The sequence below is a fragment of the Nannobrachium achirus genome (genome assembly GCF_963921795.1).
Source record: "Nannobrachium achirus genome assembly, chromosome: 5".
Lineage (NCBI taxonomy): Eukaryota > Metazoa > Chordata > Actinopteri > Myctophiformes > Myctophidae > Nannobrachium > Nannobrachium achirus.
The window spans coordinates 46,943,911-46,954,400 of NC_137814.1; positions in this window are offsets into that span (position 1 = coordinate 46,943,911).

Genomic DNA, 10,490 nt, shown 5'->3' on the forward strand with positions numbered 1-10,490 from the left:
TAAAGACATAGTCGAGTGCCTAGAGCCTTACATATCTCTGTTCCAAACACTGGCATGCTGGATAACAGAGAAACACACAGAACCACATTCAAGACAAATCACTACAGTCTGACTAATGTAATACCATACATCTCACAAATGCATCTCATAAAACCCACTGTCGAAAAATCCAAAATGCTTTACAGTGGCAGAAAGCATTGGCATAAATGTCATAGACTTTAATGTCTGAGGCTCATGTCGTTGGACCTAATTACCTTGTGTGTTCTTGCCAGCCGGCCGTCCCCAAAGCAAGCAAAACAGCTTGGTCACTAAGGCCCTATATTTAGACTTTATGACCAATATTGAATTCCGATCCGAGATATTTCGACCGGGGTGATTTACAGTGTCACTTTCCGTGGGACGAGGAGTTACGGCCGGGTTACGACCACTACTCTCAAATCACATCGCATAAGCTGCTGCTGCTGCCCCATCTGAGGGGAGGACCTGGGGTCACCTCTTCACCCTAAATGGGTGAGGGTGTAAAGACAGGCAGTGTTTGTTTACTTTGTTAATCTGTTCTTAAAGCTTTTTATCCAAAGGCTTTTCCATAATTTCGATTTTGACCTTTTATTGTTCAAAGAAAAGAAACAAATGCTTTTATTTCACACTGCACATTGTATAGTTATTTTGATTATGTTGCTTGATTTGATTTGCTTATGTATTCCGTTTTATGTAAGCACTTTGCGTTTGTGACTTTGTTTTTGATAAGTGCTCTATAAATAAAGTTGATTATTATTGCCCCTGGGTGATGAGAGAAGGGATTCTGAGATGTGTCTCTCTCAACACAGCACATTATTAATGTGTCATAATGGGACAGAAAGCTATCTCATGTATTTTATTTCAGTGATTTGTTCTAATCTAATCCACCCTCTCATTTTCATATCATCCAGGCCCTGTTACAAGTTACAATGATGATAGGGCTGCAAAAACAAAATGAATGTTTCCATAAATGGACATTTCTTTTTGAACATCTCTACTTACCGGTAAAAGTCTGATATACTTCACTATATGACAAACAGTCTAAACAGCCTATCGACAAGACTACAAGCTCACAACGTGTCATATTGCGACATGTTATAAGCTTGTAAATCTGCCAGTTTCCCCAAATCTTACGAAAACGTTTGAATTTCTTTTGAAGGTTTTCGCACATGCCCAAAATAGTGACACCAGGGTTAATGTGGTCCACGGGCACACTGAAAATCATTCACTTCACCACATGAAGAGTAATCTATCTGTAATAGGATCGTCTTGTTATGTCCTCCCTGGATGAGCTAATCATTCATGACTGATGGAAGTACCCGCACATGCCTTTGGTACTTGGTAGCCTAATAAAAACAGATGTGTCGCGTCGTACATTTCTGTTGCCTTACTGCGCCCTCCTTTTTATTTGGTGCCACTCAGACGGGTAGGTGACACTCTGTAGGATGCATCCACTGAGTCCCTGCACTGTAAAAGCCTGAGTGTGAATTTATCTGGGATTACACTAAATTAACACTGGTGATGTACTGGGTACTAAGTCACTATTCGACGTTGTTCACCGAAGTCGAATATTCGCTTATATTATTTTTTTTATTGTTTTCTCTTTAAAAAATATATAGTTTTGCCCCCGGTGGATGAATTTGTTAATGCTCTATACCAGGAGTTCTCAAACCTTTTTTAGGCTGTGACCCGCAAAATAAACATATTTGAACTGGGTATTACATTTAATGTGACTCGGTTCCAAAGATAAATATTGTTGCGAGGCGTTGTGAGCATGTAGATCAGCTATTTTCACAATGTTCGCCTCTTGCTCACTTAATATTTGACAGTTAGGCCAGTCCCGTCGAATATTCGACTATTCAAATACTTTGAGGTCGAATCATTCAAATACTAAAAATCACTATTCGCGAATGCCCTACTGGGTACAGTGCTCTATTGGCTCTAATGTTCGGGTATCAATAAAGTATATCTCATCTCAAACATATCCTATTACATATTTGACAGTGTATGACTGTGTATGATGACTGTGTATGGTCTTTGTGCCCATACTTAGGGGTTGACGTGACACTAAGGTCTCAGAGGCACTTGCCCGTCGGGCATGTACAAGTTATGTTCTACTTACCCATAGGTCTTGCCCACTTGCCCTAAAAGTAAAAGTTATAAAATGATAGGTACAATTTTAATTAGGCTACCGTTCAATTTAACTTATTGTTTTACTTTCTGGGGCTGTGCGATAAATACATGTCATACCTAAATTTGTATGCCAAACACCTACATAATATGACTATGGTTCACACTTGTTATTTTACATTTTTAAGTGTAGTGAAAACAGCACATTATACTGTAGGTAAACAGTGCCCTTATTTTACATTCCGCACAATCCGCAGACAGAGCACTCTGGCCAGGTTCAGGAGTTAGTTTAGACAGATATCTTGTGTTGTGTTTATACGGTAGATGGTTGTGTCCCCTCTCAAACGAGCACTTGCTCGGTCGGGCAACCCGAAAGCAAACTACACCTGCCAGGGGCAAGTGGGCACTGGTCAACCCTTAGTGTCACCACCTGCATAATGCAAAAAAAACAAAAAAGAAAAAAGTATGGAATCCTCCAAAATATACAAAAACAATTGCCACCTATATTGCAAAATAAAATGTATGCTAACACTATCTAAGGAGACTTATAATGCATTATAAACATACATACACATTATAAACTGCTTATAACTGTATAATTAGGCTATAGTTTACTCATACATACTGTACACATCATGCTCAATAACAATGATGATACCACAAAAGTATTTCATAATGACTTATAAGGCACCCACTGGCCTAGAGGTCCAGGCGCATACCTCATAGGCTCGGATGCCTGACAGTGTGTTGCGGGTTCGAATCCTGATCCAGATGACCTTTGCTGCATGTCACTCCCCATCTCTCTTCCAATTTTGTCTTCTGTCCTATCAATAAAGGCATAAAACCCCAAAACATCACTTTTAAGGTCTAAAGTAAGAACAAAAAGGTTTTTGCCTACACTTTGACGTCTTGGAGTAAGGTCATAACTTCACTTAAAGAGTACCTTAGTCTAATGACCACTTACAGTGAAATAGGATTCACACTATAATGCATTATAATACATTCTAAAATTATTATATTCTATTACAACAATGAGAATTATAATACACTATAGTCCTTGCCAAAGAAATGTCTGAGGGTCTAGCTTATTGTATTATAATACTTTAAAGACCATAAGTCATTATTAAATGCTTCATAATGTGTTGATTATTGTTTACAAGTGCAATATCTAGTGGATGGTTCCTTATGACTCAGACTATGATGACTATGTTGACTATGACGTTCCAAACATTTCTTTTTATTGATGCCGCTATTTGATTTGATTTGAACAACATTTCTTTGTATGCTCCATACAGTGACAATAAACATCATATCTTATTGTTTATAATTAGTATAGGTGTGCTTATAACTATTATACTGTAAAGGCAGATATAAAGGGTATAAGTATTTATTATGTATTATAGACCGGGGCTTCATATTGGCAAATGTATAAGTAGCCAATGTATGTGTATTCTAAAACATAGAAATAATTATATCAATCCTATTTGTGTCTATGCATATAGGCCCCTATTTTTGAAACATGGCATATAGAGCATTGGTTCTCGATGTGGGTCCGGGGAGTCCCCCAGGGGTCCTTTAGGGAGTCCCCAGGAACCAATTGGACCCTTATGGGTCTGTAACTCTGAGAGAGCACTCTCAGAGTTAAATTAACATTGATTTTACAATATAAATTGTGGTACGACCTGAGATAGAAATGCCATTAAATGGGGGTCCATCATAGCCTAATGCATGTCAAATTGGGTGTCCTTGAAGTTAAAATGGTTGAAAGATATTCTCTAATGGGGGTCCCTGGCTTATCTTTTCAAATGGGGGTCCGTGGGCTAATAAGTGTCAATTTGGGGGTCCTTGACACAAAAACGTTTGAGAACCTCTGGCATAATGTCAACAGTATGGCTCTTTTGACATTATATTAAACTAAATAATAGTAATAATAATAATAGGTCTACATTTACATGTGAATAGAGGGGGAGTAGCGTAACAGTAGGCCTACTCCTTAACATGGACGATAGAGCAGAATGAAAGAAAAAGGGGGAATAAAATAATGCAGAACAGGGTGACACATCACTCTTGTCTCTCTCAACCTTCTCTTCTAGCTTGCTCTCTGTCTATTGGGATTCTGTTAGCCTAAATTCTCCGCTTCCAGAGCCTCAAGGTCGAAGAGGCAAAATTAAATTAGTCCTCCCCCCCTTATATTGTTGTGATGCTGGCGCCATGACAAAAAGTAAGTTGGCTGAAATGATGAGTCCAGGATTCTGTAGGAAGTAGCCTAGCATTTGTCCTGACCCTCCTCCTGGTGTCATGTTTGCAAAGACAATTGCAACGACGGAAAAAGGGCTTGATTCAAAAGCAGTGCATTAAATTCTGCCTCTGTAATCATTTGCCGCAGAAAATCCATTACCATTTGCTTTAAAATGCATTGCTTCCAGTTTTCTTTTGGCCTTACCTGAGTTGTGCTCGTGCATACTGTCTGACTGTGTGTGTGTGTGTGTGCGCACTCTCTGACAGAGGGTTGTTGGCAAGTAGTGCTCTCAAAAGCCACACTACACCGCCACCTGCCGGTCAGAGTAGGTATCACGTGATTAATTAAGTAAACAGAGAAGAAAATCTATGTAGGAGACAGACTTGATCAGTGGTGGTGGGAAAAGTAAATACTGCAGTATAGAAATATATCAGTTATAAGTAAAAGTCCGGAATTCGAAATGTACTTGAGTAAAAGTACAAAAGTATTGGTATCAAAATGTACTTAAAGTATCAAAAGTAAAAGTAGGCTACTCATTATGCAGAATGTCCCATTTAAAGTTTTCAAATGTATACAACCCGTTTGAAAATAGTAGATCTACAAGCTCTTGACGTGTAGCAAGCAACCCATCGAGCTTGTAGGTCGGCTATTTTTAAATGGCAGAAATGTAGGGCTGAAGTAGTTAAATAATGTATGTTTTGTTATAATAATCCCAAATCTACAAAGTAACTAGTAAGCCAAGTTTTCAAATAAATGTAGTGGAGTAAAAGTACAATATTTGCCTCTGAGAGTGGAGTATCGGAAATTGGAAATACTCAAATAAAGTACAAATACCACAAAATTGTACTTAAGTACAGTACTTAAGTAGGTACTTTGTTACTTTACATCACCAGAACCTCACTTGGTGCATTGTCAATATCTATAGCTCCTCTTATGGCAATGTGAAGCTTCTATCTTTGGCTATGAAAGCAGATTATCTGTTTATCTGCTAATGACTGTAGAATGGAAGGAATTGGAAAGACTATCATATACAGTGCCAGCCAGTGATGCGTCAAACTTATCTTCTCACAATCAGCCTAGTATAGCCTCACTGTTCAAAATGGTACTATTTGGGTTAAGGTCCCAAATATATTTAAGATCATTTCAGTGCTTGTGTTAGACACCACGCATGTGAACAAGTCTTTAACAAAACGCTAATATGAAACTACCTCTGTCCTTAACTGCACTGAATAGAAGAGCTCATGAAAGTTGGAAAGGAGCTGTCTGTCACTGTAGTCTGCATAATTAGCAATGCACACCACTTGTGCCCCCTAAAAGTCATTAAAAGCCACTCTCATCTATTTCTGGTGGTGGGAAAGGTTCTGGATACTCTCCAAGTCTCTAGCAAATTAACATTTAACCAGGGGTAACAAACAAGAGATGTGACATGTGAGTATTATAACAACAGGGTCAAATGAACGGCAAATGACGCATTTAAATAGTGCCTTTCTCCAAAGTGCTTTACAATGTGCATTACATTCATCCAATCACACTGACACACTGACAGTACAATGTAAACATTACAATTAATCTCAAAGCAAGACAGCAGACAAAATACATACACATTGGAGTAACAAATCAAGGACCGTCCGCAAACGCTTGTTTGAACAGTAGCGTTTTATGGTTGTTCTTAAACATGTCCACATAACAGCTCTCAAGACCTGTGTAAGGGCATTCCAAAGTTTGGGAGGTACAGACTGAAAGGCTCTGTCACTTTTAGACCAAGGCTACACTAATCTGGATCTTCGTATATCCACATAGAAAAATATCTAGGTCCACACGACAAAATCTAGGTCTAAAAACATCCATGCCTACACAGATCCACTGAGAATCGGATCTTTTTGAAAATCACCTGTTTATCCGGTTCAGTGTTACCATATGGGAAATGTTGAATTATCGTACCGGAGGCTCAGAATTATCGTATTTGACATGAAACTATCGTACACGGCCAAAAAAGAGAAATCACTCGCGTAAAAACGTAATTTCACCAAAAAAATGCGTCTTTAGTGTAAGAAACGACCTCGTTTTTAGACTCCTGCGTGACAAAAACGCATCAGATATGCTGCGTGGAGGCAGGCAACTTCTTGGAGCTTACACAAATAAAAGCCTGAAACTGGTCTGGAAAGATGCAACCAGTGTTTTTAACGCCTCCAAGTACAGATCTAGGGTCAGATTGACTGATTTCCTGGCTTATTTTGAGAAGCCAAACCAGATCCCAGATCAGCTGCCAGGGAAAATAGTGAATTCACGCTCTTTTTGATGATATGCCGAAATTATCGTACATTTGGGCATTTTTGGAATTATTGATCGTACATCGTACAGAGGGTCAAATTATCGTACAAATACGATAATTATCGTACGTCTGGCAACACTGATCCGGTTTAAAAAAGATCCGGTTTAGCGGACAAAATCTCCAGCTTTGTGTGGCTGCAAGCCAATCGCACAAAGAAAGGTCCAGATTCATGTAGCCTAAGCCTTAGTTTTTATATTTGTTTTTTGTATTTGGAATGCGGAATGAGTCAACAAGTAGACCCTTTTCATCAGACCTTAGGGCCCTAATGTGCACATGATTTTGGAGCAGGTCAATTAAATATTCAGGGGCTGACCGTGCAGCGCTTGTGAGCACCAGAACCTTAAACTGGACCCTAAAATTAACAGGAAGCCAGTGCAAGGCCAGGACCGGAGGGATGTGGCACCTTCTGCTGGGCCTGGTTAACAGTCTGGCAGTGGCAGCAGCATTTTGGATTCATTGGAGGCAGTCCATTTATGTTTTACTGAAGCAGGTGAAAAGTGAATTGCAATAGTCCAGGCGTGAGGAGACAAAGTCATGCATAATCATCTCTAACTCAGGGTATGAGACAATTGACCTGAGCCCCCGTGTTCCAATGGGGGAAGAACAGGTCACTGATTTGATCGTGTGTGTCGTGGTGAATAGACTGATGCCCATCCAGAACACTGGCAACCTTGTTCACAAAGGACATGAGAAAATTATTACAGTACTTGACAGAGAAGTCAGGTGGTTCGGATGTTTGTGGAATGACAATATCATTAAAAGGACGACTTCACTCATTTTACATTTTCAGGTCCTCACTAATGCTCATAAAGAATGGTAATGTTTTTTCCTACTTGGCCTGTGTCTCATAGGAGAGCTGTGGACAGTTCAGAAACCCCCCGTCTAGACACAGGCCCAGTAAGCAAAAACGGGAGGCTCTCTCCATTCCGACATGTCGCCACTGTCGACATGTTGACTTCTTATTGTCGGAGTGGCGACACTCCCATGGGCCTAAGGTTTAGGGTTAGGGTTAGAGATAGGGTTAGTGTCGGAATGGAGACATGTCGGAAAGGAGACATGTCGGAGTGGAGAGATGCACTCGACAAAAACAATGCCATATTATAATATGGCACTGATGAAAATGAGAGAAGTCGTCCTTTAATGGTATCAAATAGGACTTTGGGGTTACACTTACCATAACCATGGGATTTAGAGAGAATTACATGTCATATGCTCACCCCTAGCTCTATAAAATGATGTTCATTGTCTTGCTCAAGGACAGATCGACATGCCAGGGCATCAAACCGTCCGCTCTACCTCCTGAGCCATAGTTGCTATACCGAGCGTGTGCATGTGAGTTGACAGGTAGTGAGTCTGACAGATAATGATTTAATTATGACCAGGGTATAACCCCACACTTTCTCTCTGTTTCCTCCAGGGATTTTCCTGCATAATAGAGGAATTTATGTGGTGCCCCCATAGTAAATCACCAGCACCAAAATAAGAGATTAAAATATGTTTGCTTGGTGCCCAAATAAGATTAGCTGTTATTTGCCTATCAACATCATTCAATAGGATTGTAGCTAATAACCTGACCCTTCAAATCGTTTATGCTATAGCATCTCACTCCCCTCCCCCATTTCAAAGTTGGAAAAATCCTGTTTCTCCACTCATTTCCTCAGAACACAGACCCCAGGCCATGGTGGCGACAGTGTGCAAAAATATATATTTTTTTGTCTTGGGAATGTGAAAAATACAATAACATATTATTGAACTCAAGTCTCCATGGCGTGAGTAATCCATAGAAAGAAAGTCATTTTGGGGGTGAACTACTCCTTTAATATACGGGGTTAAACAGCTTGTAGTTTTATATGGGCTATAGTATTATTATCTACACCAGGCCGGAACGGACGGAAGGCGGATATTATGTTTTCGCTCCCGTCTGTCCGCCCATCGTGTCAGAGTGTCTGTGTCCAGCTAATCTCGGTAACCGCTGGACAGAACACCGTGAAACTTTCTATGAGATCATTTGAAAATATTATTAGGAATGAGGTTTTCAGTTTGCCTGCAGCAAAGTCACCACTTTGATCTTTTATTCAGACATTTTGAGGTATCCACAACTCGTGCCAGCCAGGCTTTTATTTATAGATTTCTCTTCAGCTTTGAACACCGTCCAGTCAAATGTAAATGCTGAGAAGCTTGTGTCTTTTTTTAAATCTCCATCAGGAGATCATATTTGCCATTGTGTGTCTGTGTGTCTGTCCGTAGCTAATCTAAAATACAACTAGACCAATAAATGTCATATTTCTTGTGTATGCTGCAGTAGGCCAAAGACCTCAAATCTAATTTTTCATCCAAATTGTTCAACAACAACTACGTAGGCTGTCTTTTTACATTTTCAAGGCAAAGCATTGGACCCTTTGTCAGCCATTTGATTGGTCCCTGGCCTGACAGATGAACCAGGAGGTTCCTTCTGCCTTGTTCTGCCCAGGTTACGCCTCCTTATGGTTGTTTACGCTCAGTTTGCCTAAATTGTAAATCTTACTAAATCTAAAATAGATTCAGTAAGACTCTGTTTTGTTGCCTTGTATGGAAATCTTAATATTTGCAACAAATAGTTGGGTCAGATTGGCAAGCAAAATCACTGGGATGAACCAGGCACCGCTCAGTGACCAAAAACAGGTCCTCAGGAATCATGGACTGTCCTTACGATCCTCTTTAGGAAGGAATTTGAGCCTCAGCCATCAGCTTGTTGATACAGGGTGCCTGCAGCCAAAACAATGGGACCAGTCCACTTTGTCCCTGCTGCTATCATGGTATTGAACTCAAAACAGCTGACATTGCTACGAGGTCTTCATTCTACAGTATGTTCCCTTCTTGTGTCGTATATGGTGTAATGCTTCTCTTATTGCATGGCTGCAATATGAATTCCCCCCTTAGGTACAATAATAAAGTATTGAATTGAACTGTATGTGTCACAGTGAATGAAACCACTGGTATAGACATGATGCACAGCATGAACTTTCACGAGCCTGGGAGCGATCAAGGTCACCTTGGTATAACTGGGGAGGGGGAAAATACATTCCTTAATCGACAAACATGCACACACATGCAGGCGTGCACGCACGAACGCACACGCACACGCACACGCACACACACACACACACACACACACACACACACACACACACACACACACACACACACACACACACGCACGCACAATATGAACAACAAAACTAAAATCTACCATTTCAAATTATATTTACATTCTCTTTCAGAATTGCTTCAATGTTGAAGGAGAAACGATTCACCCTATTTCACTGCAGCAGACTAGTATCCTATGCTAGGTCGTATAGGCTGTGGGCCAGCATCCTCACTGTCCCGACAGCCTATTGTTGCTTTATGTTGACAGACTTGATGAATATTTAACAGGAGGAGGGAGAGTGGCAGGCATCCGGTCTCAAAGAAGAAAACAACCCTCTCCTCATCATGTGAGGACAGAATCAATGGTGTGATGATGAGGACCGATTGCTTATTATTTGATCGTTTACTCTATAGGTTGTAAAGATGAAATTCCACGCTTTTGTAAACTAATTTACTTTGAAATCACCTTAAAATAGAGGGAACAGAACGTTCTTGCTCCTAGATATCTGTTTACAGGTCAAATGGGGGTGTGTGGTAGTACGTAGTTGCCTTTATGTGGGGTACAGCGTCTCCATTCGGCACCATGGACAGCGAGGAGAAGCTCTTAAAAGTGATCAGACAGATGCAGGCGGAAATCAGAAGACT